This window comes from Nomascus leucogenys, chromosome 5, assembly GCF_006542625.1.
Source record: "Nomascus leucogenys isolate Asia chromosome 5, Asia_NLE_v1, whole genome shotgun sequence".
Lineage (NCBI taxonomy): Eukaryota > Metazoa > Chordata > Mammalia > Primates > Hylobatidae > Nomascus > Nomascus leucogenys.
This window is the reverse complement of record NC_044385.1, coordinates 94,061,944-94,089,624: the sequence shown is the minus strand read 5'-3', so window position 1 is coordinate 94,089,624 and position 27,681 is coordinate 94,061,944.

The following is a 27,681-nucleotide window of genomic DNA, read 5'->3' as shown; positions in this document are numbered from 1 at the left end:
CCACTGTTTCTTTCCTACCTTCTTCTTGTCCTTTCCTTTATTCCTTGTATTATTTAAATTTTGTTTTAGAATTCTATTTTATCTGTGTTGTTTAGCTATACCTCTTTTCATTATTTCAGTAGCTTAATTTTAATTGGTGTATACTTTTATGGTTTATTTTGTTTAAAGTTATATATTTTCTTGTAAACTTCAGATATGTTACAATCATGTAGGCCCACGTATGCCCCACTTACCATTTTGTCTGTTTCAGTTAGCATATATAACACAACTATCTACAAAAGCACCGTAAAACAATGTTATGTATTTTTGCTTTGAAGAGTCATATGCATTTCAAACAAATTAAGATGTGATATAATGTTTCATATTTATGCAGACAAACATCATTCTCTTTTAAAATTAAGTTTAGGATGAATAGAAGAAAAAAAAATAATGGTTTGAAAGAAAAAGCTTTCCTTATTTAAATGACTTGTCAGTAGGTGTTCCCTATCTTCAAGAGAGTTTACAAACAAATTATGAGTATTACCAAGAGAGTTTGGTAAGGCTGTTGGATCATAAAATCAATCTATAAAAATTATATTCATGCTTATATAGCCCCACAAGAAATAGAAAATATGATTATAAAAAATATACTATTTACAGAAGTATGAAAAATATGAAGCATTTGAAAATAAATAGAAAACAAGTGTCAAGATTATTGTGAATATAAGATTATTGAAAGGCATTTAAAAATCTAACAAAATGAAAGGATATATACAATGTTGTTTAGGAAGACTTAATAGAATAGAGATATCAATACTTGTAAAATTATCAATACAGTTTAGTTCCATTAAAAATACTACCAGCACTTTTTGTTGTGAAAATTTGTCAAATAAATATTAAAACTACCAAGACATTTTTGATGAAGAAGATATCAGTATTTCTACAAGGCTAGAACTGACAATTGAGCACAATAGAGGACCCAAATAGACCCAAATCTATATGAAACTTTGCATATGACAAAGGTGACATTACCAATAAAAAAGTAATATGAGAACCAGGGAAATATCATTGGTGTTACTAATTCTATACTTATTGGTCTCCTTTTAAAAAATTAATTGAAAAGAAAGAAACCATATTGCAAATAGTTGAGAGCTGGAAATGAGGGAACAGAGAGAGGCAAGAGATTTCATTTCTTTTCTTACTATGCCAAGTATTGTTCCAAAGGCTTTCTAAAACATAATGCTGTGTGATATGGTATGGCTGTGCCCACCCAAATTTCACCTTGAATTTTAGGGACCAGGTGGAGATACTGAATCATGTGGGTGGTTTCCACCATGCTGTTCTCATTATAGTGAGTGAATCCTCATGAGATCTGAAGATTTTACAAGGAGCTTCTTCCTTCTCTCGGCACTCACATCTCTTTCTGACACCATGTGAAGAAGGACATGTTTGTTTCCCCTTCTGGCATGATTGTGAGTTTCCTGCGGCTTCCCACACTCCCAAGCCATGCTGTAGTGTGAGTCAATTAAATCTCTTTCCTTTATAAATTACCCCATCTCAGGTACGTCTTTATTAGCAGCACAAGAATGGACTAACACATTGTGTTTCAACATATGTTACACTACAGGGTATTATTTTATAATACATAACTGACTATTTCCTACACAGCAACTGATCCCAACACCCTGATCAAAAGGAACTTTCTATATTGTAGATATTTTTCTTATCACTGAACAGAGATCTGCCACCTAAAACCTAAACAATCCCAGCAAATCTGTAAGTAAATGTATCCTAGGGATTTAAATATATGTCTCTTAGCAGATGGTTTCATCAGGTGGATTCTAATCTCTTTATCCACATCACTTTATTTCTGCCAAATTCCTCACAATAAAACTAACAGAAGTAAAGCTAATACTTTTCAATGATGACAGAAATTCAAACAGAAAAAAACTGCCTGAGCCAATGAGTTTTTCTGAACGTTGTTTTTTCTTCTCCACAAATATTTCAAAATTGTTAGCCGCAAGAGAAAACAGTGTCCTTCAAATGGCTCTGCAGTATTAAAATTCTTACAACCTAATGTGGCAACACTTCCAGAGCTATTTCTCACATGTAAATAGGAAAACAGCAATGAAAGAGCAGTTCAACCAAAAAATACAACAAAGAAGGAAAATATTTTTTATGAACAAAAGTAACAAATAAAACATTGCACCCTCATGTTACACATAACAATGGTCAAACCATTTCTCTATATTTAATAATGTTATAATTTGCAACTAACCAGCTCTCATTAATACAACAAATCCTTTTACATCTCAAGCATTCTGTAAGTGCGATTATTTACCTGCCTACATGGAAATCATTGCATAGTGAGTGAAAGCGACTTAACGGGACAAAGAAATTACATATAACTAATGCCTCCTTAAAAAAATAAGTAAGGCTTTCTATGGTTGAAGATAAAAAGATTGGAGCCTTGTGGTAAGAACAGAAGAATGTCAGGCATCTATTATACACACACATATGCACACACACACACACACACAAAAGTAAAAACAAGTGTAAATGAGTTAGTTATATTTAGAGAATGGTAGAAATTTAGTTTAACATTGTTTTGAACATGCATATAGAAAGAATGATGAGGAAGTTAAGTAAAGATAGCATTACACTTTTCTAGGTAAATCTTACATAGTATTAGATGTAAGGCATTATTTAAAAGTTTACATATAATAACTCATTTAATTCTCACAATAATTCTGTAAAGTATGTAATATAAAATGTGCCCCAAACAAATAAGCAGGCAGTGAAGACTATTTGAGACTATTGCAACAGAGGAAATAGATTTAACTCAACTCTACTGGAACAAAAGACAAGAGAGATTTTAGGGGCTTAGGTGATCCAGTGGAAAACTATAGGAAGTAGTGGGGTTGGGGGATTGGTCAATATGAGTAGGTCATCTGTATTTATTAATTGGCATTAACAGAAGTTAGGTTTCTATCTTCCCACAAAGACAACGATATAGGGGCACTATTTTTTATGATGATTACATTTCAAAGAGATCTTACTAGGGGCCCTGAGAAAAGCATTTCCAAGTTGTAAAACTGGCAGGAGGCTGGGCAATTTTTATCTCAAATGAGCAAAGAAAGAAAATCCTGTGGAAAAGAGAGATAACGGCACTACAGTCAGGAAGAAACCTGTCTAAAGTTTAGTCAAGCAGTGGAAAATATTAAGGTCATATTGATCAGATCAGTGCTAATATTGTTCCCATTTTATCAATGAGAAAACTAAGGCACAAAGAAAAACAGATTGCCAAATATTGTTGATTAATTATTCAGAATTAAAACTCAGAGTGTCTGGTGCTAGAATTCAAGGTCATATTTTGAGACACCACAATAATTACTGTATGCTATTGGGTGCATTATTAATCATTGTTTCATTAACCATTTTAGTTTATGTTTTAGGAAGATATCTCTGGAGTTTTGGATGCAGGTGGAAAACAGAGAAATTCATAATTCTATCATAAGAAATTGTGAATCATTTTTATAAATGTAGGTCAAGTATGGGGGATAAAAGCTCTAAAAATATGAATTAAGATGCTGGAAACAATCCTCCATGATATGTAAGCGTTTAGCTTGAAAGTACAAGTAAAAGATGAGCATGTCTTTAAAAAGAAATAATCAAAATCCATCATAATTCATTCACTGTGTTTGAAATTCACATGGAAGGAAGAGAAATAAAGATAGGGAGAAAGGAAAAAAAGAGGAAAATGAGGTGATGTTCTCTTGAACACTCCTACATGGTCAGAAACAATGAAGCTGCTTCTGCTTTACAGCATTACTACCTCACTCATAATTGGTTTTGAAACCCGATTGGGGCTGAATCTGTGGCGGAGAATAATCTTAACCCACTCTAATCTCCTTCTTTACTGATAGAATAGGAATTGTGTTCCTTGTCCAATTTAAAGCCAGCTCCTCTACCTATGATTTAACTTTCATTCTCTCTACCTCTTTGGATTCTTACACCCTAGATTTTCCTCTTTTTCCCTCTTCCATTTTACCTAATTCTTATACTTGAATTTTTGCTATTGGAAAATGAATATGTTTAAGGATGTCCTTCCTCCCTGCCCCTAAAAATACATAAAGAAAAAAACACAGCAAAACCAACAAGAAATTATATTAGGACCAATTCATTTGCAAAATATTTTAGTCTTAATATACTTGGCCTATTCATTTGCATGAAGTGCAGCAAGAACAATTATTGGCCATTTCGGCTATTTTAAAATTGGCTCTGCTAGAACTTTTTCATAAGGAATGTCAGAATAAACTTTTAAAAGCCTTTAGATCCCAGCCAAGGAATTATCTGTGCCTGCACATACCTGTAAGAATTGGTGACTTCTACTCTTCTCAATGTCTCAAAGTAACTTGAGGTTCCTGGGCCTATCAGAAAAGATACATTCTTTACCTACCACATGTCTGGAACCTGTAAAGGAACTGCATAGACAGGGTATGAAGCCAGTCTTTCCAAGGGGCCTTTATTGGTTCTAAAGTTAACCTCTATTTCTCAAAGCAGTCTGCTCATATCTAACAATATCCTATTCCAGTCAAAAAGCCTTGATAAGGTAACCAGTGTCTCCAATTGTGTCCTGATACAAAGGAAAATAGGCTCTTATCGAACTTATGTGAATAACTACATTGCAATAAATTAAGCATACTGACAAATAGTTCCCAAATTCTGGAGAAATCAAGTTGAGAGAAGAAATGTGGTTCAAATTTTGTTCAAAATTGTATACTTTAGTCAATGGTTGAAAGCTATAAATAGATCAATAATAATAATAAAAATAACCTTTTGTTAACTCTAAAAATTAAAACCAAAAAAACACCAAGACTTCAAACAAAAAAGTTACAAGAAATTATTTCAGTGCTCTATCAGTTTAGTCCATGCAATTAATTCCTGTTTGGGGCCAACAAACCTCATGAGCGCATTAGCTGTCCAGTTAGCTTCCTGAAAGTTTTTTCTCTATTCCAATAACACAATCTCCAAGGTTTCAGAAAGCTGCATTCAACAGCACCTGTCAGAGTTCTTTCCATGAACTTCCCTAAAAAATCAAGTTTTAGACTTCAGCTGATAGCAAACTGCTTTTTGAGAAGGATCACAGTAAAACAATAATGGTCTAAGGATTGCAAAAGTCTTAGGACAGCCATAGATAAACACACAATTGACAAGGAAATTCAGTTATTTCTGTGGCATACAACAATTCAGCATAATGGTCATTATTACTGATAACATATACTAAGACAAAGGAGAATTATAGGCATCTCATACAATTTTGAAACACATATAATATGGTTTGGCTTTATGTCCCACCCAGATTGCATATTAAATTGTAATTCCTATGTTTTGAAAAATGAGCCTGATGGGAGGTGATTGAATCATGCTCGTTTTTAGATATGAGCAAACTGCTTTGATAAATAGAGGTTAACTTTGTAAGACCAATAAAACTCTATGGAAAGACTGGCTTCATACTCTGTCTATGCAGTTCCTTTACAGGTTCCTGACCTGTGGTAAGTAAGAAATGTCACTTTTCTGAAAGTATCAAACTTTCTTTTTGCTGTTCTCATGATACAGAGTTCTTATAAGATCTGGTTACTTGAAAGTGTGTAGCACTTGCCCCTTCAATGCATGCTCTGTGTGTGTGTGTGTGTGTCTCTCTCTCTCTGTCTCCCCTGCTCCACCAGGGTAAGATGTGTGTGCACGCCTATGACTTCTGCCATTAATAAGTTTTCTGAGGCCTCTTAGCCATGCTTCCTCTACAGTCTGTGGAACTGTGAGTCAATAAAACCTCTTTTCTTTGTAACTTACTCAGTCTCAGGTAGTCCTTTATAGCAGAGTGAGAATGGATTAACATATTTATAACACATTTAAATATAACCCAAAGAAAGTTAAACATCCTTTCATATTTGACAATGCTTCCTGTATGATTATAACATATCAAATAAGCAGAATATGTCTCTCTTGGACTACAGGTGCCCTAATATCCAAAAAGTTAGTTTGAAATCAAAATATTTTATTTTTAACTTGAAATTTGGATTTTGGAAAGTTTGTCAAATATCAAATGTTTAAAACACTTGATATCATGAAACAGAATTACAGATCACTGTAACATAAGTCATTCACTTAGTCAAACTGCTAATTCAATGATTTAAATAAGCAGAATTTTAACTTTTTGATAGAGAGGAAATTCAATTCTCCAAAAAATAAGATCGAATAAAGACAGCATGAGGTCAGCTGAATCTGTCTCTCTTCCCTCTTTTTATGTTGTAATTTACTCAAAAGGTAAACAAAAATCTTATATTAACTTTTTATTAGTATTACATGTGAATCTTATTCAAAAGCAAAAACAAAATTTTACCTTTGTATCAGTGTACTATTAATGTTAAAGCTAATTTCTGTAAGCAAAACTTTTTAATTTTTAATCAGTTTTGCCATAAATTATTTCCATAAACCTTTTATAAACTTTCATAATTTTTTAAATTCTCTTTTCCAACTTTCTGTATCCATTCAGTTTTATCTATCATTCTTTTCACTTTCAATTAAAAACAAAACAAACAAAACTCTACACTATGCAAAATTATTTTCCCTTCAACAAAAACCACAGTCTCATGCATTTTTATAACATTTTTACTAAACTAATTCTATTTTTCTTATGCATTTTGCATATAGAATTGTTTCTCTTATATCTGGTAGTTTTAATCACATACATTAGTTCCAGAGTCAGTTCTTAGTAATCCTTATCTTTACTGAAAAACTTACAAAATAAACCATTTTAATTATGTGTTCAGATGCAGAGCCCAGGACAAAGGACAGAGCTGTAGAAATAATGCCGATCCTTCCCAGGAAAGGCAAGAGGCAGAGGTGGACCAAGGCCATTTGTTTAGAGCCTAGGATCTAATGGCTATAAGACAGACAAGCCAAAGTGTTGGTGTAGGTATTTAGGCAGACATAAGCAGGGCAGGAAAGAACTTCCTCAACCCCCACCATCAGGTGATGATCAGGTGGTTGTTAAACTGTCTCTCTAAAATAATCATTGGTCACAGCTGCTGCCATGAAAGGCCGTCTCCCAGTAGGTAGAAAACATTTGAAGCTGGCAATAAGTAATTTCCCAGTAAGATCTCAGGAGTTGGGTGATGTACTCAAGCATGAGCACTAAAAGGCAAAATGACAAAGTTTAACTGGTATATGACATTCCTCTGGGAACTCTTGACTGGTAAGATTAAAATGCCTTAAATGAGCACGTGCACAACTTCAGTGAACACAAGGCACATGCCGCCCCTCCTAAGTGCTGACAGGCCATTGCCCATGGGAGCAGCCTGCCCCAACAAAACATCAAGGTAGAAGAAATGCAAAACCCTGGCAGCATGCCAGCAAATAAAACCCCCAAATCAAAGGTCAAACCGGGCACTTGAATCTCTCAAGTGGCCAACTTGACCCCCTTCTGAGTGTAGTTTACGTCATTTCATCCCTGCTCCAAAACTTTTTAGTAAACTTTGACTCCTACTCTAAATCTTGCCTTGGTCTCTCACTCCGCCTTATGCCCCTTGGATGAATTATTTCCACTGAGGAGGCAAGAATTGAGTTGCTGCAGATCCATACAGATTTGCCACTACTAACAAACAATTATCAAAAATATCATAGAAGCAGTTTATGCCTTTAAAATATCCAGCTGCAAGCCTTGCACAGAGCCCGTTCCTGTGCCAGTGCTTGGAAGGGCCAATGGACCCCGCAATTCTTGCTCACACACCGGCTCCTGCCAGGGGCTGAGCACATAGTCACAGCGGCCATAGGATCCGCACTGGAGTGCCGGTCAGGCATAGCCCCGTGGGCCGAGTGGACTGGGCATCTCCTGCAGTGAACCTAGGCCCAATCAAGGCCTGGGCAGAGGAGTCGCTGGCCAGAGGTACCCGGCTGGCAAAGTGGCCTAGAAATATCCCATGTCACAACCTACATTTCTGTTCACCCATGTTCTCTAAAGCTTCAGCTTCTCAGCTGACCATTATATACAAAGACTGAAGCCCCATATGCCCCACAGACAGAAGATAGGAACTCAAAAGCTGTGCATGGTAGAGAAAGGAATCAATAAATGGCAAAGTCACACAAATGTCTACCAAAAAGGATTTGCTCCCTGACTGGGAATGAATGCCAGGTTGCTGTGGTAAAACAGCAGAACCTTAGCTACTGGAGCAGACTCCACTGCTCTTCCCAGAAGGAATCTGAATAGGCATTTTGAGTTTGCAAAGGATTTTAACTTTTTTTTTAGGGCAGATTTTTGCTTGTTAATTTAGTCAAGAGAATTCGCAAAGATAGCCATGATACTATTATGTATCCTTCTTTTAACTGAAACTGCCCATCTTTTTTTTTAGAATAAGAGCTCTCTAAAATCTTTTTAAATTAGAAGTATCTATCTTTTGGCCATTGACAGGTAGAATTTTCAATGGTCTACTAAATTCCAGTAGTGACTCAATCCAAAAGCCTCTTCACATTAAGCCCAGGTGGTAATTGTCCAGGATTTTAGCTTATAAGCAAGAGGTATTCTTGGAGAGGACATAGTGGAGGCAGTTCCTACGACCCTGAAAAATTCATTCCCAGAAATAAACTTAAGATGGCAAAAGATCACAAAAATTCCTGTAAGTATGAGACCTTTTAAGATAAAACTCTAAGAGCTTGACACGTTTGGAATGAAAAGTGTGCTGCTTAAAAACTTACATGTCTCGCCAGGCATGGTAGCTCACACGTCTGTAATCTCAGCACTTTGGGAGGCCGAGGTGGTCGGATCACCTGAGGTCAGGAGTTCAAGACCAGCCTGGCCAACATGGTGAAATCCCACCTCTACTAAAAAAAAAATTAAGTACAAAAAAAAAAAAAAATAGCCTGGTGTAGTGGCAGGAACCTGTAATCCCAGTTACTCAGGAGGTTGAGGCAGGAGAATCGCTTGAACCTGGGAAGTGGAGGTTGCAGTGAGCTGAAATCATGCCATTGTACTCCAGCCTGGGTGACAAGAGCAAGACTCTTTCTCAAGAAAACAAACAAACAAAAAGCAACCTGTCTCACACTCCCCATCTTTTCAGACTGGCCACCTGACATGACCCAAAATATCACACCCACCAGATGGTGGAAACCAAAAGCGAGTTACCTCCACATAGCCACAAGTCAAGGTCCCCAGGGCATAAAACAAGATGAGAGGGAAAACTCACTTGGTTTGTATTGCAAGTACCCACAGCAAAGGTTGTCTTAACTGATGCTCATCTAGTCAGAGGTGCAAAACTGATTAGTCAGCTGGGCTGCCCCTAACAGCAGTCTTACAAGGATTCTAGGCCCATGTTCTACTCTACAGTACCCCTCTTTTATGACAGAACAACACGGAAAGACAAAGACAAAAACAACAACAACAAACTATTTCTGCGAGAAAAGGGGTCAAACAATATGAATATTCACATCACAAAGTACCAGAAGCATATTAGGGTCTCTATACTCTAAGACTAGTCACATAAATCCTTTTTTCCCCATTATTTATAACCTTGAAGCAAAAGAGTGATTTTTATTATATAATCAACCTTATTGCACAGAGATTTGAGCCTGGCAGCCTAACTGGTAGGAAGTTCTTATGCCTTTTCTTGGTTGTCAGTTTCCTAGTTGCTCTTCACTGTGGTTTAGAGAAAAGCAGAGTGGCTTTGGGGATCCTGCTCACTTTGCCAAAACTGTGTGGGTCAGGGCTCTTGGCTCTCTAAGGGTCTGCTGAAAATCACTGACATGAGGCAGATTGACTAACAGGAGAAAAGGCATACAAATATATTTAACACATATACACGAGAGCCTTCAGAATGAAGACCCAACTTCCCAATGAGTTACAGGAGCTTATATACTACCTTGAGGTTACTGAAATAATGGAGACTTGGTTCCTAGTAAAATAGGGAGGGGGAGAAGAGGACTTGTATTGAGAGGCAACACATGACTGCTGGGGAGAATGACTACAACAGGGAACTTGTAAATAGTTCTCTTTGGAATTTACATAATGCATTATTTATATAATTTAAACAATGAGAAGGTAATTATCTTTAAAAAGGGTCTGCTGAGGTGTGGTTACAGTTTTGGTCTTACAGGGAGAATAAGAAAACTATTGTTCTGCATGTTGGGTCTGGATCTTAGGCAGATAAAGGAACTTCAGCTCCTTTGGGAGAGATAATGCGGCTGTCAAAAGACATGGAGACTTTTTCTTCAGTTCAGCAAGTCAAATGTCGTATTTTTAGGTATTGGTTTCTGAACCCCAGCATAATCAGGCCCAACTAACTCTCCAATCCATTCTAACCTAGCTTTTGTCCCTATGACATTGGCAATTTCCTTTATATCCAAGATAATGAATGATCTCTAAGTTCCTAGGTTAATGAAAATGTGTAAATCCTCTCCTAACTTCACCTCCTAGCAGTACTTAACCATTTTGATCACTTCCAAATATTTTGTACATTCTCTTTCCTTGTGTTTTTATGACACAACATTCTCCTTTTTTTCAGTTTCCTCTGCAAGCTTAATCTTTTTTCCATCTGTCAAATGATGGAAATTACTCATGTTTTCAAAAAGGAGCTCTTTTCTCACTCTATACTTTTATCCCTAGGAGATGCAAAATAGATTTAGAGTTTAATAGCAGTCATGAGCAAAAACATCAGAAATTTACAACTCCAGAAAAATTTTCCCTTGACCTGAAGACTCACATACTCCATTGATAATTTGACATCTGAGCTCAGACTTTAAATGTGTCAGAAAGTGAATGCTAAATTTTCTGCAACAAAATCTTGGACTTTAATATTATTTACAATTCAATGATACACAATCTATTTAAATGCACACAATGATACATAATCTATTTGAATGTAAAATTTAGCTGTCATCCTTGACCTATGTTTTCCCTACTTCTCCACATAGAAGACATCTTCATCTCCCATTATGTTACCTTAAATATGAAAAGAACAATAACTTGGGTCACACCAATTGCTAGTAAAAGGAGATATTGAATTTTGATTGTTTTTAGTCTTCGTATCTAGATATAAAATGCATAATTTTAATTCTTTGAGGGTCATTATTTTCTTATCATCAGTCAGTTCAGTGAATTGAAGCTGTGTTCTGCAAGAAAAAGGGATGATTTTTTTAAGTCAGACATAAAAATATGTTGTGGCCTGATCGATTCCTATGCAGACACATCCACCTTGGTGTTGATATTTCTTTGATTTCAATATAAGTTTAGTCCAACATTTTATTCAAATGTTGAATAATCTGTGGTGACAAGTTAATACCAGCTCCCAAGTTGACACTCCAAAATCTTGCACAAATCCAAGAGGGGTGAAGAATGAAAACCTTAGAAATCCCGGCTAGTACTTAATTACCAGCATCTCACTGGGCTCTTTAGGGACTTGGACCTATAGTAATAAGAGAAGTCAATAAAACATTTTTCAGATAGAACTTCATGGCTAATTATTTTTCTTAAAAACATATTTATTTTCATTGTTACATATTTTAAGGGTATAAACTTAAAGTTGAGTAAAAATAGTTTCTGTCCACGCAAGTCTTTCCTTTTTCACCTCAACTTTCAGGGTTAATAAAATGCATTATAGGTTTCTTTTGATCATATGAAAGAATGTCGAAAAATTAGCAAACAGGTTATCAGTGAATTTAAGAGTTTAGTTATTTTTTTATTACTGTTTTAAGGATACATTGTTCAGGAAAAAAAGTTATTTAATTAAAATTTTCAGGTTTATATACAAGGTAATCATGAATAAGATGACATAAACCAAATTGTTTTAAAAGGTTGTTTAAAACATTACTAATTGTTTTGGTATACTTATATGCCTATACCTCAGAATAATGTAATATGTAATTAAATATCAAGACTGTTTTTCATGGCTGAGAGTAGGAAGGAAATAAAAAAGATCCTCTTCTCTTTGGGGAAAAAGTCCCTGCCCCGGTCTCTGAGTAGTAAGGAAGCACGGCAATATTTTGGCTGAGAGGAAGAAGTATCTTTGGCTCTGCAGAATAAAGCTAGGAATAAGCTGAGGTCTAGTCTAGTAAACTCACATTTGACTGTCAGGTATTTCCCTTCCGTATCTCTGAATCTTGAGGCAAAGACAATAGAGGCAAAGACAATCAATTATCCTCCACAAGCAATTTGGGAAACATAAAAATATTACTAAAGTTTTGTAGCATGACAGAAATTGATTAAATAACAGTTTAAAACAAAACAAACTAAACTAAAACAAGCAAACAAACAAGGACTCTAAAAAATCCCCAATAGACACTTTTTCTTCAAGTATCCACCTTAGGTACAAGTATACCCTCTCTGGACTGGTATTTCACCCATGAAGCATCTATATCTTTCATGGTCTTTGTCTTTAGCAGTAAGAAATACTCTTGTAATCTACTCTTGTAATGGAGGCTTTCATTTGGGGCCCTCAGTGTCTTTTGTTCTTTCTCTATATCCGGTCCTCCTGTTAGCAAAGGATCTTTACTAACATATATATTTTGGGGTAGGAACCAGAGCCTACAAATAATATTATATTTTTAAAGAAACATTTTAACATATTTTGTTTTCTCTTAGAAAAAATCCTTGCAGAAAAGATCTGTATCTCCTCCTTTTATCCTGATAACCCTTTGTACACAGCAGGCATTAAATGCATATTACTTAAGTACATTAATTAACCAGTTCAAAAATATAATGTGATTCAAAACAAAGAGGAAAATCAGTAGGAAAATTTTTCGTGAAAAGGGAAACAAAAATGTGTTGATTAGCAGTAAGTTTTATTGTTCTTCCGGTTGTTCTGATACTGCTACTAATTTGTTATTTTCACAAAGAAGGCAAAGGGAATTTGTTCAAATAGATTAAGTTGAAGAGCTTCAGTTTCTGTTTTTCTAAACGGTAAATGTGTACACGACAATCAGTTGTTTCTTTACAAAATAGCTATGAAAGTGTTCGATTGAAAGAAATACTCAAACCGGATTTAATTTCAAGAACAGCAAAGACTTCAGAACTAGCATAATGTCATGATATTTTTGCAGAACTGAGATTCTCTGATTTTTTATTTTATTAGCTCTAGGAGTTTCTGTAATGATGAATGTTAAAATCCATATAAGTTATTACTTAATAATTCCCTAGCCATTTGCTTATGTTACTTTTCTTTGTTTCTTCTTTTTTATTTATTTATTTATTTATTTATTTATTTATTTATTTTTTGAGAAGGAGTCTCACTCTGTCGCCCAGACTGGAGTGCAGTGGTGCAATTTCAGCTCACTGCAACCTGTGCCTCCCAGGTTCAAGCGATTCTCCTGCCTCAGCCTCCCGAGCTACTGGGATTACAGGCTTCCGCCACTGGTAAAACCACATTTTTCCTCTGTTTGTTTGGAATTTACTTATAACAAAATGATTCCGAAATTTGTAATGTCAATCTTCAATGCTTATTGATAAATCTATAGTCTAAAATGCAATGAAACAATACTGCTATAATTGATTTTATTTACAATATGTTTTAAGTATTTCAATATATAAAAAACAAATCTTATAAAGGAATAAATATTATTATTTTCTGTGGAGACTGGATAACACCTTGTACCTTGATTTCCACATAACTACTAAATCAGAGGCCCTTCATTTGTTTAACAAGTGATTCTCAAACAAATCTTTGATAAAAAACCAAGGTAGTAAAACCAAGTTTTAATGGTAAGAGATGAATAATAATGACACCTAATATTTATTATTTGCTTTGCATGTGCCAGCCTGTGTGTGAAGTCATGCATGACTAACATGCAATAACTTCTTTAATCCGTACAAGGTAAGTATAATAATTTATCCTTAGATTTGAGGACTGTCAAGTAGTTTGTTAAAACAATGTGACTACTGAGTGTTGGATCTGAGATTCTTCTGCACATTGATCCAGTATTTTATCATACAGATACACATAATTAATGGAAAAAATATGTTTCTCTACTCATAACTCTTTTGATGCCAAATATGTGTATGTTTTTCACACCAAGCAATTTTCCAATTCTCTGTAGACACCAACTAGGTGTCCGACAATGTAATTCAATGCTGGATCTATTTGCCTGGAGTAGGCAACAGATCCCACAAGTTAATGGCTCTGTCCCACAAGACTTTCCCCACTTCAAAGGCCAGTTGGAAGCCATGGGTCCCCAGGTTACACACAATTCTGTCTAAATTAGTTATAAATTAGGGATTCCCACAATCCCATCTTCAAGTTTGACAATTTGCTATAATTGCTCACAGATCTCAGTGAAATATTTTGCTTTCATTTATTGTTTTTTTATACAAGATATTAGTTCATTTTCATACTGCTATAAAGAACAGCCCAAGATGGGGTAATTTATAAAGGAAAAAGCTTTAATTGACTCACAGTTCCGCATGGATAGGGATGCCTCAGGAGACTTACAGTCATGACGAAAGGGGAAGCAGGCATGTCTTACATGGCAGCAGGTGAGAGACAGCATGTGTCAGCAGAGGGAAAAACTACCATTTATAAAACCATCAGATCTTGTGAGAATTCACTCACTATCATGAGAACAGCATGAGGAAAACCACCCCCATAATCCAATCACTTCCCACCAGGTCTTTCCCTAAACACCTGGGGACTACAACCCAAGATGAGATTTGGGTGGGGACATGAAGCCTAACCATATCATTCCACCCCTGGTCCCTCCCAAATATCATGTCCTCACATTTCAAAACACAAACATGTCCCTCCAACAGTCCCTCAAAGTCTTAACTCCTTCCAGCATTAACCCAAAAGTCCAAGTCCAAGGTCTCATCTGAGACAAGGCATGTCCCTTCCACCTATGAACCAGTAAAATCAAAAACAAGTTAGTTACTTCCTAGATACAATGGAGGTACAGGCATTGGGTAAATACACACATTCCAAATGGGATTAATTGGCCAAAACCAAGGGGCTTCAGGTCCCATGCAACTCCAAAACCCAGCGGGGCAGTCATTAAATCATAAAGCTCCAAAATAATCTTATTTGACTCTATGGCTCACATCCAGGGCACGCTGATGCAAAGGGAGGGCTCCCAGAGCCTTGAACACAAAGACAGGAGCTCTGCCTCTATGGAGTTGGGAAGTTCCAACCTGAAACACCCCAAATCTTGTTGTTTAAGGTTTCTGTGGAGACTCTATTACTTAGGCATGATTAATGAAATCATTGGTTATCCATGATTAACTCAATCTCTAGCCCCTCTCTCCTTTCCAGATTCAGGTAGCTGGGCTCACAGTTTCAACTTTCTCATCATCCCTTGGTCTTTGTGGCTACCAGTCCCCATCCTAAAGCTATCTAGAGACACATGCCACCAGTTATCTCATTAGTATACAAAAAGATACTCATCCTTCCTGGGATTCAAAGCGTCTTAGAAGCCCTTATGTTCTGAACTGGTGACCGAGACTACCAACAAGATGCTCCTATCATTTAAAACACTTAATAAGTTACAAGGCCTTTAGAAGTTCTGTGCCAGGAACCAGGGGCAGACATCAATAAATAGCTTTTATTACGTCACAATAACTAACAAGTACACTCTGATTTGGGGGTATTTAAATAGTTCATATGTTAAAAAATATTGGAAATAATGGTATAAGTGCAAATCTTTTCCTGAATTGGATTTTTTTACTCCTAATATAAATTTCTAAAGCAGATTCACTTGCATGCACCCTGGATGCTATCTTTTATTTTCCTGTGTATTTTAAAGCAGGTAATATGACAAATTTTGGTCATGTTTTTTAACGTACCTATTTTGTTAATAGTGATTTGGGTTTTTTTGGGGGGGAGTTATTTTTTCTATTTTAATTGCCTATATTTGTCACAGACACTATGCCAACCTATATGCTGAGCATAGTTTTATCATGAGAAGCTCAGACTGGGCATGTGACAAGTTACAGTGACAACTGGGAGCCACCAATAGTACAACTGGGAGCCACCAATAGTACACCTGGTCCTGGAGGGGTCGGAAAGAGCACAATTATCAAAACAAAGGGTGAGGTGAAATAGAGAAAGAGGGCCCGGCAAGGTGGCTCATGCCTGTAATCCTAGAACTTTGGGAGGCCAACGGGGGCAGATCATTGAGGTCAGTAGTTCGAGACCAGCCTGGCCAACATGGTGAAACTGTCTCTACTAAAAATATAAAAATTAGCTTGGTCTGCTGGTGCTTGCTTGTAGTCCCAGCTACTTGGGAGGCTGAGGCAGGAGAATGCCTTGAACCCAGGAGGCGGAGGTTGCAGTGTGGCGAGATCGCACCATTGCACTCCATCCTGGGTGACAGAGCGAGACTCTGTCTCGAAAAAAAAAAAAAAGAAAAGAAACAAAGAAAGAGAGAGACACTTGTGTGGAGGGCATTGCTTGACAAGAAGCTTGGACACATGCAATGAGCCCAGCAACTTGCAGCAAGAAATCAGTAGAAATGAATAGCCCAACTCTACTTCTCCCACTCTCTCTGGTCTTCTACCTGGACTCAGAATTGATTAAGCTCAACCTGAAGCCAGAAAATTAACAAACCTGTTCTTAAGCTTTAAAACACAGAGAAGGGTAGAAAGTGAATATGGAGGGGCAAACAAAATATACCACTAAGACCACACAATCAGGTTGTAGACCATAAACTGGCATTAATCAGTATTTTGAGAAGGGAAGGGAGGGTTGTGATAACATAAAAATAGGTCTTAGGACTTTAATGTTTCTTAGGTCAAAATAAGACTGGGTCACAAATAGCTGAATGGTTCACCAGTATAAATACTACCCTCTGCTCTTCTCTCTTAAAAAAAAGACCTTTGTACAATGTAAGGTAAACAAATATATGACAGATATTAGATAATTCAGCAAGAAAAAAATGTGACAATATATTAAATCTAAGTTTCATAAGAATTAAAAATATTCTAAATGCTATAACTGAGCCTGTATTATAAAAATCATAAAATGTTTGTTTTACTTATTTTCTGTCTCTTTGTCCTTTTCTTTCTCCATACATGCTTGCTTGTACATTATTCATTTCGGTAGAGGGTAGTAACTAGTAATTGATTTATTTCATATCCTAACCCCCAAGGACTGCCCGCAATATTAATGAACTTGTTTTTCTTTTAAAGAGCAATGACCCCTAGGTCATGCAGACCTCCTTGATGGCCTCCAGTTTGATTCATCCAGGGACACAAATATCTTTGTGTCATTGAGGGAATCTCACCTCCTACGTCTTTTATCGTACTTATAAAGGCTCCTAGTTATGCTCTAAGGGATGTGCGATTTCAGAGTTCTCTTCTGCCCTCTCACTTTGACCAAACTGAATAAACCTTTCTTCTCTGTACCTAAGCACTGATGTGTCAGAGTTTGGCTTACTGTGCATCAGGTACACAAAACTAAATTTTGGGGTACTACAAAATTGCAAAAATAAATTTAGATAGAGAAAATACTTAAGTAAAAATAGAAGAGTATAAACTCTTAGAAAAAAACCAAGGGATAAATCTTCTTGATCTTGGGTTGGACAATTGATTCTTAGATATAAAATCAAAAGCATAAGCAAGAAAAAAAGAAAATACATAATCAGATTCAATTAATAAAAAACACACATTTGGTGCATTAAAGGATACTATCAAGAAAGTGGAATGACAACATATGGTATGAAAGACTATATTTGTAAATCATATATTTGATTAGGCTCCACTATTCAGAATATATAAGGAACTCTTACAACTCAACAACAAAGAGAAAGAAAAAAAGAGCTCAGTTAAAGAATGAACTGAAGACAAAAGTAGGTGTTTGTCCAAAGAAGATATCTGAATAACCAACAATCACATGAATAATGGTCAGTGTCTTTAGCCATTAGGGTGATATAAATCAAGACCAGTTAGGTAGCACTTCACACCCTGTAGGATGGCTATTAACTGAAAAACAGAAAATAACAACTGTTGGAGAGGATATATAACAACTCAAACCATTGTACATGCTGGTAGGGATGCAAAAAGGTGCAGCTGCTGTGAAAAACGTTTAGCAGTTCCTCAAAACTTTAAAAATGTAACTATAGTATTACCCAGAAGTTCTATTATTAGGTATATACAAAAAAAAATTAAAAAACAATAATTCAAAGGCAATCTTGTGCACTAATGTTTATAGTAGCACTTGTTACAATAGCCAGAAGGTGGAAACAACTCAAATGTCCAACAACTAATAAATGAGTAAACAAAAGTAGTATATCTTGCAATATATTATTCAGCCATAAAAAATGAAGTATATATTACAACATGATTGAATCTCAAAAACAGTATGCTGAGTAAAAGAAGCTAGACATAAAGGATCAGATATTGTATGATAGCCTTTATATAAAATATCCAGATAGAGAAACATATAAGAGACAGACAGAAACAGATGGGTAACTGCCAGGGGTTGGGGAGAGAGGAGAATAGGTTCTTCTGTACTAATGAAAATATTTTGATAGAGGCGATGATCACATAACATTTTAAATGTACTTAATGCCACTGAATTACACATTTTAAAATGTTAATTTCATCTTAGGTAAATTTTACCTCAATAAAAAGATAAAAAGGGTATATTGCATAATCAAATTTTAAATTAAAATGAAGTCATAGTATAATAATTTTGCAAGATGTTACCCATTAATATAAAATTGTGGTTATTACTTTAAAAAGTCATCTATTTCAACAATCAAACCATATTAACTGAAATAAACTAAATAAAATAAGTATCTTATTTTATCTTAAGCTTATTTTGCCCAAATAAAATATTCTAAAAGAGTCAACATTAACACATATGCCTGAAGCTCCCCATCACAGGTTACTGTGAAAACAGTAAGTATTGCAAAGAGAAAGTACACATTCTACTTACTTAAAGTGTTGTTAATAGTCATCAACATTTTCTGTCTATGTATTTTTATTACTGCCCTAACCAAATTAATCCATTTTCTACTTACAAATCTCACATAAAAATAATAAAACCCTTAATAAAATTTTGATTACTACCTTACCAACTACTGCAGCTCCTTTCTCTATTGAAGTAGTGAGCTGAATTGTCATAATAGGAATGTCAACCCTGCCACTTTCCTGTCTGGTATCTATATCTTGCATACGTCTCTTTAATTACAGCATAAAATACTGAACTTAATGTAAACTCTCAATGAAGTCAGCCATGTCTTTATATAAATCCAGCCTTCGATCAAACCTTCCTTGAAATGTCTGATAGCCGACACAATTGATACATTCCATAAGTCTTAAGCATAATTTGTACAGAAGGTTGGTCAAAAACATTGCATTTTGATCATTATCATCTCTGAATCGACAGCAATGATTACTGAATTATTATTTAATGATGTGCCCTCATCTTTTTCAGAGGGCAGCTAGAAAGAAACTAATTTAAAAAACATTTCCAGACCTGCACTCAAATATTTTGCTTATTATACTGCTCAAAATGCTTTATATAAGTATTTCCAAAATAAATGGCTGATAAAAAGCCACTGCTGCCAAAAAATTGCCTCATCTGGAAAAGTATGTGTATTTTCTTTAATTCTTCTATAGAATAAAATGAAACTGTCTTCCTTCTTATTTTGCCTTGGCTTACAGTGGAAACTCAAAGTTGAAGTGGTAAATAACAGCAAATACAACTATTACTTTTCTAATTAATATTGTGCCCTACTATCTGAAAATATATTCATTTATATTTTAATTGGTTAACAGTGAATGTACATGAGTATGACTCAGGTTTTAGACATAGAAAAGAAGAAGTCAACAAAAGACAAAGAAGTGAAAGGAATGAAATAGTAAAACCAAAAAAAGGAAGGAAATGCATCAGCACATCACTACAAATACAGGAAGGTTATTTTATCATTATGAACTTTACAACTGTTTAACAGCTTTTATTTAGAATTGTAGAATCAGTTGATGTTTGTGTTAAATATTGTTTGCTGCTTTCAGAAATTGAGTTATTGACTACAAAACATTATTTTATAGATGTTTCTGAACCTAATGCTTTTTTCACAGCTTTATTGAGCTACAGTTCAGTTGACATAAAATAATAATGTAGATTCACATGCAATTGTTTAAGATGTAATACAGAGAGACCTTCTGTGTACTTTTTACCATTTCCCCAGTGGTAACATCTTGCAAAACTATAATACAATATCAAAACCAGATTACTGACATTATTAAATCCACTGACCTTTTTAGATTTCTCCAGTTTTATCAGTCCTCATTTGAATGTGTGTATATGTGTATGTGTGTTTAATTCTATGCAATTTTATCACATGTCTAGGTTCATGTATCCACCACCAGAGTCAAAATACAGAACAATTAATCATCACAAGGATCCCTCTTGCTCTTTTCTAACCAGCATACCTCTCTTTTAATCCTATAACCATACCTAAACCATGAAACTCCATAAAAAGCTAATCTACTAATCCGTTTGCCACTTCTATAATTTTGCAATTTCAAAAATGTTATATCAATAGAATAATATAGTATGTCAACTATTTGGATTAGCTTTTTTCACTCAGGACAATTTTCTGGTGGTTCATCTAGAATTTCACTGATGCAAAATTCAATAGGTTCATCAAATGTTGTCAAGCTGCAACAAACTTTACTGATAGGTTAGCTTTCTGGCTTCCAAATTCAATTACACTTTCCTTCCTTTCTCACCAATTTGTTACTGCATTTAAGATTATTTAATGTCTTTTTTTTTAAACCAATAGTTTTAGTTGTTTTAAGGATCAGTGTCAGTTCTTCATGTTGCAAGAAACAGAAGTCAATCTAGATCCTTTTCTAAACATTTGTACCATGTTATTCATCTTTTCAAAAGTACTATAAAGTTCTTTTTTTCTCAATCATTTTTATTTTTCCCCCTCATCTCTTTTATCACCCTCCAACACAAATACACACAGAAAACCTGGCTTTCCACTGATAAAAAAATTTACTTTTACAAGCATTCCATAACATGACCCCCATGAAATTCACCCTGAAGGTTTCCTGGTGACTTCGTTGCTATTAGTGTGACCATGGACATATCCTTTAACCTTTCTTGCTTCAATTATCTCTTCTTAAATGAGGATAATAATAAGAGTTTCCAAAGATTAAACAAAATAAATGTTTTCAATGTGCTAAGCATGTGTCAAGTACTGCTTAACCCAGGTGCTGAATCTTTGGCAGTGAAATTCACCAGAAAACTAAATTCCTGGCAACATAGGGTTTTCAGTCTAGTCAAAAAGAAAGTGGATCCATAAACACTATTGACAAACCATGCCGGCAAACAGTAAACAAATGCTTAGTCTTAATGGCACAAGGAAAGTAGTAAGTAGTTGAATGAGACCTATGAGAACACTGGTTTCCTTCCATTTGGAGGAACTAATGCTTAAAGTGAATAATGGGATCACCCTCACGAACCCTGTGAGACCTTCACTTTGCAAACCTCTTTCTCTACTTCTGCATATGTATGCTTAATAAATAAAAACAAAGGAGAGATTATTATATGACAAGCACAGCACTCAAACGTATGCATGGGTAATCACTTCATTTTCACACCATGAAATATGAAGACATCATTTTTTCAATGAAAAATTTTCCTAAAGTCCCAGAGTTAAATGACTTTTTTTTTTCCTATTTTAAAAATTAATCCAATTTTATATGGCTTGTGTACAATTTATATATGTGGGTGATACTGAATGAATAATGTCATAGTCACTGTCATGATGATAATATTGTTGGTATTCATGTATTTAATCCCACCTAAACAATTTCCTATAGTTAGCTTTACTTACATTGCAACAGGTACCTGAAATTGTAGAATCCCCTGGTTCCCTTTGCTTTCTTGCTGTGTCCTGACTGAAAATCACAGAATGCCTTGACTGATCTGTGACCCAGCCAGCTGCAGGGTTCTCCCAGCAGGCTTGAACCCAAACTGGGGTCTCAAACATTCCTAGGTGGTGATAAACTTATCTAGGTTGTTGTCCAGAATACAGAAAGAAACTGGCCATGGGTCCTAAGCCAAATTCCTTAAACTCTCATATAAACTCCATATCCTGACTCCCTGGCTGAGGATATACCTAGGTAGAATGCAGAACATCTCTCTCTTTACCTGTATGTTCTGAGGATATTCTACATTACTCTGTATGTACGTTCCTTTAATAAATGCTTTCTTTGCACCAATCACTCTTGAATTTAGTGCTTTTTATTTTTTAGAGACAGAGTCTTGCTCTATAATCCAGGCTACAGGCCTCAGTGCAACGGTGCAACTATAATCTCCAACTCCTGGCCTCAAGTGATCTTCCTTCTTTGGCCTCTGAAAGTGCTGGGATTACAGGTGTGAGCCACCACACCTGGCTGGTGCTTCTTTCTATGGAATCACAACTGGCCCCAACTCTGGATGGTTTGGAGCACTCCCTTGAGGGAATTCCCCTGCTACCACTTTTGGGGCAACTCCCGTGCCAGTTCCACAGAATGAAACAGATATTTATAAACAATTTTCTTCCATGAAATCAGAGGTTTTAAGTGTAACTAGTTTGTGTTTATTTCTCAATTAAAATGCAAATTGACCCACAATGTTACTTCTAATACTGATCAATTGGTAGTGAGATTTTTTTAGTTAAAGAGAATAAAAGAAGAAATTCCAAAGTTTGACTTAAGTTAGAAGTACAACCCAACTTTTATTGAATACCTTTCTAAAACCTCATAAGTTAGAATTGGTATTTCTCTAAATTAGCAACACTTTCAGCAATAAAACTAAGCGCAAAAACATTTAGCTAAGCATTGCAGAAGCTCAGGAATGTTTAACTAAAAAAAGTCCATTTAAATTATATCAACCCTAATTAAAATGGCCTTAAGATAATATAACTTAAAGTGAGAGTTTATAAGAGTCAGTATCAAATACAGAAAGTAACAAAAGTATCTTTAACATAAGCCAAAGGAAATATAATCTAAATTATCCTGAATGTAATACTAAGCTTGAGCTAAACTTACTTTTTTTTTTTTTTAGTTTTAAGGCTAATTAGTAAAAGGTTCTAAAGGTGAGTACAAGTCATATTAACTTTTAATGACTTAGTTGAAAGAGAAAAGAACTTGATTAATAAAAGTATGCAATTAAAATAAAGTATAAAAATATACAAATGGAAAGTAAAATCTGCCTAGCATGCCTTATAACTTTGGTATTTCTTAATACTAAATATGTAAAATACGTCAAAAAATATATACAAATGGAAAGTAAAATCTGCCTAACATGCCTTATAACTTTGTTATTTCTTTACATATTGAATATGTAAAATATATCCAAACATTTGAAAAGTTTTATCTACAAGAAAGAGAACTATGAATCTGTTTTCATCTGGCAGAAATATAAAAAAAAACAGTTAAAAACAATTCATCAAAATATTCATTTTCCATAAGCTATGGTCCAGAAACTGCGTTCTGCAGTGATAATGCAGTAAAGATAAATATTGCAATTACCAATTTCTTGATGTGTAATGGCAAACTAAACAAATGATTTAATTAGAATAGGGATAAGTACATGATGTGAAGGATATACCTCTAATGCAATAAAAGCCTATCATTGGGAAACAGGACATGATCATTTTGAGACATATGAAATGGATCATGGATCTAGATATTATTAAGTAACATTTGTACTGAATCAGCAGGAAAGAATTAACAACAGCCAGCATAATTTGTTTCAGAGATTATTAACATACCATTTGAATCATTGTATTCTTTCCCCTGGAATCTTCACTACCAGATTATAATGCTTTTATAATATACAAAGAGTTTGAATTGTTGTTTCCTACCCCCTTTTCACAAGTGAAGCCACAGAACCATCATGTCAGAAAGTTCTGTGAAATCAAAATTGTAGTCGAGATAGAGAAAAACATGGTGAATAACTGGAAGAATGGAGAATACGAATATCATTATTCCCTCTCCATATAAAGGTTGAATCTTTACCTAATAAAAATTAAGGTAAAAGATAAAGAGACCAGAAGGTCCTTAAGCCCCTCAGAATAAATACCATAAGGTCATAGTGTCTTCTAAAGCCTGATGCAAAGGTGTCAAGTTAACAAGGAGATAGGAAAGTGATAGTGATACAGGGCAGGTGAGGCCTAAAATTGGGGCTTAGCCCAGGAGGGTTCCTGGGTTCATCCAGGAAAGAATTTAAGGGCAAGCTGGTGATGTTACACAGCAAATTTTATTGACGTCACAGAGTACACCAAAGGCAACAGTCTGTTAATTTCCTGATGGTATATAATGGGAGACCCATTAGCTGTGAGGAAGTCCCTTTTTCCAAGTAGTGGCATGGACATGGAAGACTACGAAAGCATACTTAGAATCGGTATGAATATTAACTGCTTTCCCTTTGCTTAATTCAAGCACCCTAATGAGGGCAATTAGCTCAGCTAGTTCAGCATGTGTGCCCAAGGAGACAGGTGTTCTCTCAATAATATCAGTCAGGGTAAATCACCCTGAGCACAAACGCTCAACTAGCCGAGCTAATTGCCCTCATTAGGGTGCTTGTTCTACAAAAAAACTTCCATCTGTAAAGAGACTCCAGTCTGGGATCTCTAAGAGGGTTTCTTTGAGGTCCTCCCTGGAAACATAGGTTTGCACTACCATCTGTTCGCAGTTATGTTCACACTCCCCAACTTCCTCTGGGAAAAAGGTGGATGTGTTTAGGGAGGGAAAGGTTCTTAACTGGACTGCAGATCCCTCTAATAGCACAACTTGATATTTTTTTAGCCAGAGACTCCCCATACAGGACAGCAGTCCTGCCACATTATGTGGGGTGTAAATGGTTAAGTTATTCCCCATGGTTAACTTAGTAGCCTCTGGTACCAGCAAGGCTACCACTGAAGCTGCATAGGGGCAGGCCAGTCATCCTTTAGCTACCAAATCAAGCTCCTTGCTTAGGTAGGCTATAGGCTGCTGGGCTGGACCTCGGGCCTCAGTTGGAACTACAAGGGCCAATCCCTTCCTTTCTGAGACATAAATATTGAATGTCTTCCTATGGGAAGACTAAAGGCTGGTGCTTCAAGCAAGGCTTGTTTCAACTGATCAAAGGTGTTTTTAGCCTCTGATTCCCAAATTAGGGAGTGAGTCTTGGCTGCCTGAGTTTCACCTTATTAGGTGATATAAGAGACAAGCTGTTTTATCATACCCAGGTATCCATAATCTGCAGAATCCTGAAATGCCCAAGAATCCTCTCAGTAGCTTGAGGGTTTGGGGGAGGGGAAAGGAGGAGATAGGCTTAATCCTTTCTTCACCTAGTGCCCTGGCCTGCCATATTTGTAGCAGTTAACAGGTGCATCTTGGGGATTCTGGGGTTTGTGAGCATGCAAGGTGGCCATTATTAGAGCCTCTGCCTTTTTCTTGTGTCTCCTCTCTCTCTCTCAGGCTTCCTCCAGATTCCTTTTGTAAAAGACTGAGGTGGCCACCTCCATGAGGTTCTCTAAAGTATTATCTGGCCCCTTGGCCTGTTTTTGAAGCTTCCTCCTGATATCAGGAGTCACCTGAGTAATAAACTTATCTTTTAGGATTAGTTGTCCCTTGACCGAATCAGGAGAGAGGTGTGCTTTACCAAGGCCCCTCTTAGCCTTTCCAGGAAGGTTTTGGGACTCTCATCTAATCCCTAGTCTATCATGGATATCTTGGAGTAATTGACAGGCTTAGTTCTAGCCCTTTGTAAGCCCTCCAATATGCACACCACACCTGAAAGTGTTTTTCATTCTCCCATTTCATCATTGGCATCCCATTTAGGGTCTTGCAATGGTATTCTTGCAATTGTAAAAGTCTCATCCCCTTCCCTGGCACTATATGAGACACAAAGCTCGTCTCCAAAATTATCTGCCACTTGCAAGGCTGCCTGCTTCTCATGCTAGTCAGGGTTTGATTCAACAGTAACATCAAGTCCTTTCAAGAGAGTTCAAATACTTGGGTTGCATTCTGAAAAGCATCTATATACTTGTCAGGGTCATCTGAAAACTTGCTAAGATCCCTGTTAATTTGCCTTAAGCCCTGTAGAGAAAAGGGAACCTGGGCCTTAATGATGCCATAAAATGAGGATTTCTAGGATGGAGCAAGCTTCAGACAGAACCTGGATAAGGAGGATGGGGTGGGTCAGAAGGAGAAGGATCCAAGGGAAGTGAATTCTCCACTGAAGACACCTCTGGGGTTTGCTCCCCTAGTCCGTTGGGATTACCCTTTTGCAGCCTCTCCTGAGATGGCCGCTAGGAGGACTGAATAAGTTGTAGAATGTCAGCAAAGGTCTGGATTGCCCTGCAAGGCAAAATGTCCTGTACATATGGAACCTCGGATCATTTGCCCTTGCATTTACAGAAAAGGTCCAGCTGCAGGATAGTATCGAAATTAACGCTTCCCTCCGGAAACCAAGCTTGTGCTTCCTGAAAATCATAATCTGGCCAAACCCTGTGCAAATGAAGTATTTTTTTTTTCTCCAGAGTCTGTAGGTCAAAGAAGTCTCAGTGATTCAGGATGCACTCAAGAAGAGTGGCAGGCTGAAGATGGTTTGTTACCCATCAGAAAGATAGAGGAAAAGGCGTCCCATAGTTCCTAGCTCTCTTCCAGTGAAAACCCAAGATATGTGAGGGAGAGTAAAAAAGGCATCCCTTTATTTCTTCCATTCTTTCCTTCCCCAAGTCCTGGTGGGCAGTAGAGGCACCACCAATGGATGTGAGTGTGACCTCCACCCATGGAGTGGAAAGGCTTAGTCAGTAGGGATAGTCACACTTACCTATGCTGTGCCCTAGCTTTCCACTGTCAGTGACCTTTGGGTTCCCTAGACCTCATCTATGCCACAGACCTGAGCAAATTCTCCATCTATAAAGTGGGAAGGCTTAGTCAGCAGGGATAGTCATGCTCACTTGGGCCGTGCCCTAGCCTACTGCTGTCTACTGAATCTGGGTTCCTGAGACCTAGTTTTCTTTCTAGGCTCCAAACCAAAGCTTGAACAATACACTGGAGTAATGCTAAGGTGAAGCTGTGGAACCAGATCCTCCTCAGACATAAGAAAGAAAAGGAGTCCTGAAAACTGGGGACCTGGCCTAATAAGATGCCTCCCAAGAAGAAAAAATTAGTATCTCGCATAAAAAAGCACCTTATATTTGCAGGACTATGTTGACTCTTGACATAGTGGGAAAAAAAACAACTTAAATGCAGGGGAGGGGAAGGTGCTTGGGGGAAATAGCCTCTTGCCCTATGTTAACAGGTTTCTTCAACAAGGGAAAGAAAACTCTCAATCATTACATCCTCCTTGCTTCTAAGAATAGACAGAAACCACATTGTTCTAAATTACACTTCTGATGACTGAGCCAAGTGCTCATTCTACCCAGTTATATTACCTCTGTGGTTTGCAACAACACCCTTAACTTTGATATAAAGAAGAGGTGCCACGACAGCCACAAAAGAAAGGAAAATGCTATAGAAAAGACTGGAGTTCCTAGTGCCAATACCCTGATGGGCTGTCAGGGACTGGAGTCAATCCAGGGGCTTTTAGATAACACCGAGATGTAGCCTCAGCCAGATACCCTCAATTGCCCCAGGTCCTCCTTCCACTCCCATGTGACGGCTAGACCTGGAAACTGGATTGTAATAAAGCCAGCATTCCCAGTACCTAAGGGTGATGGGGGATTGACAAT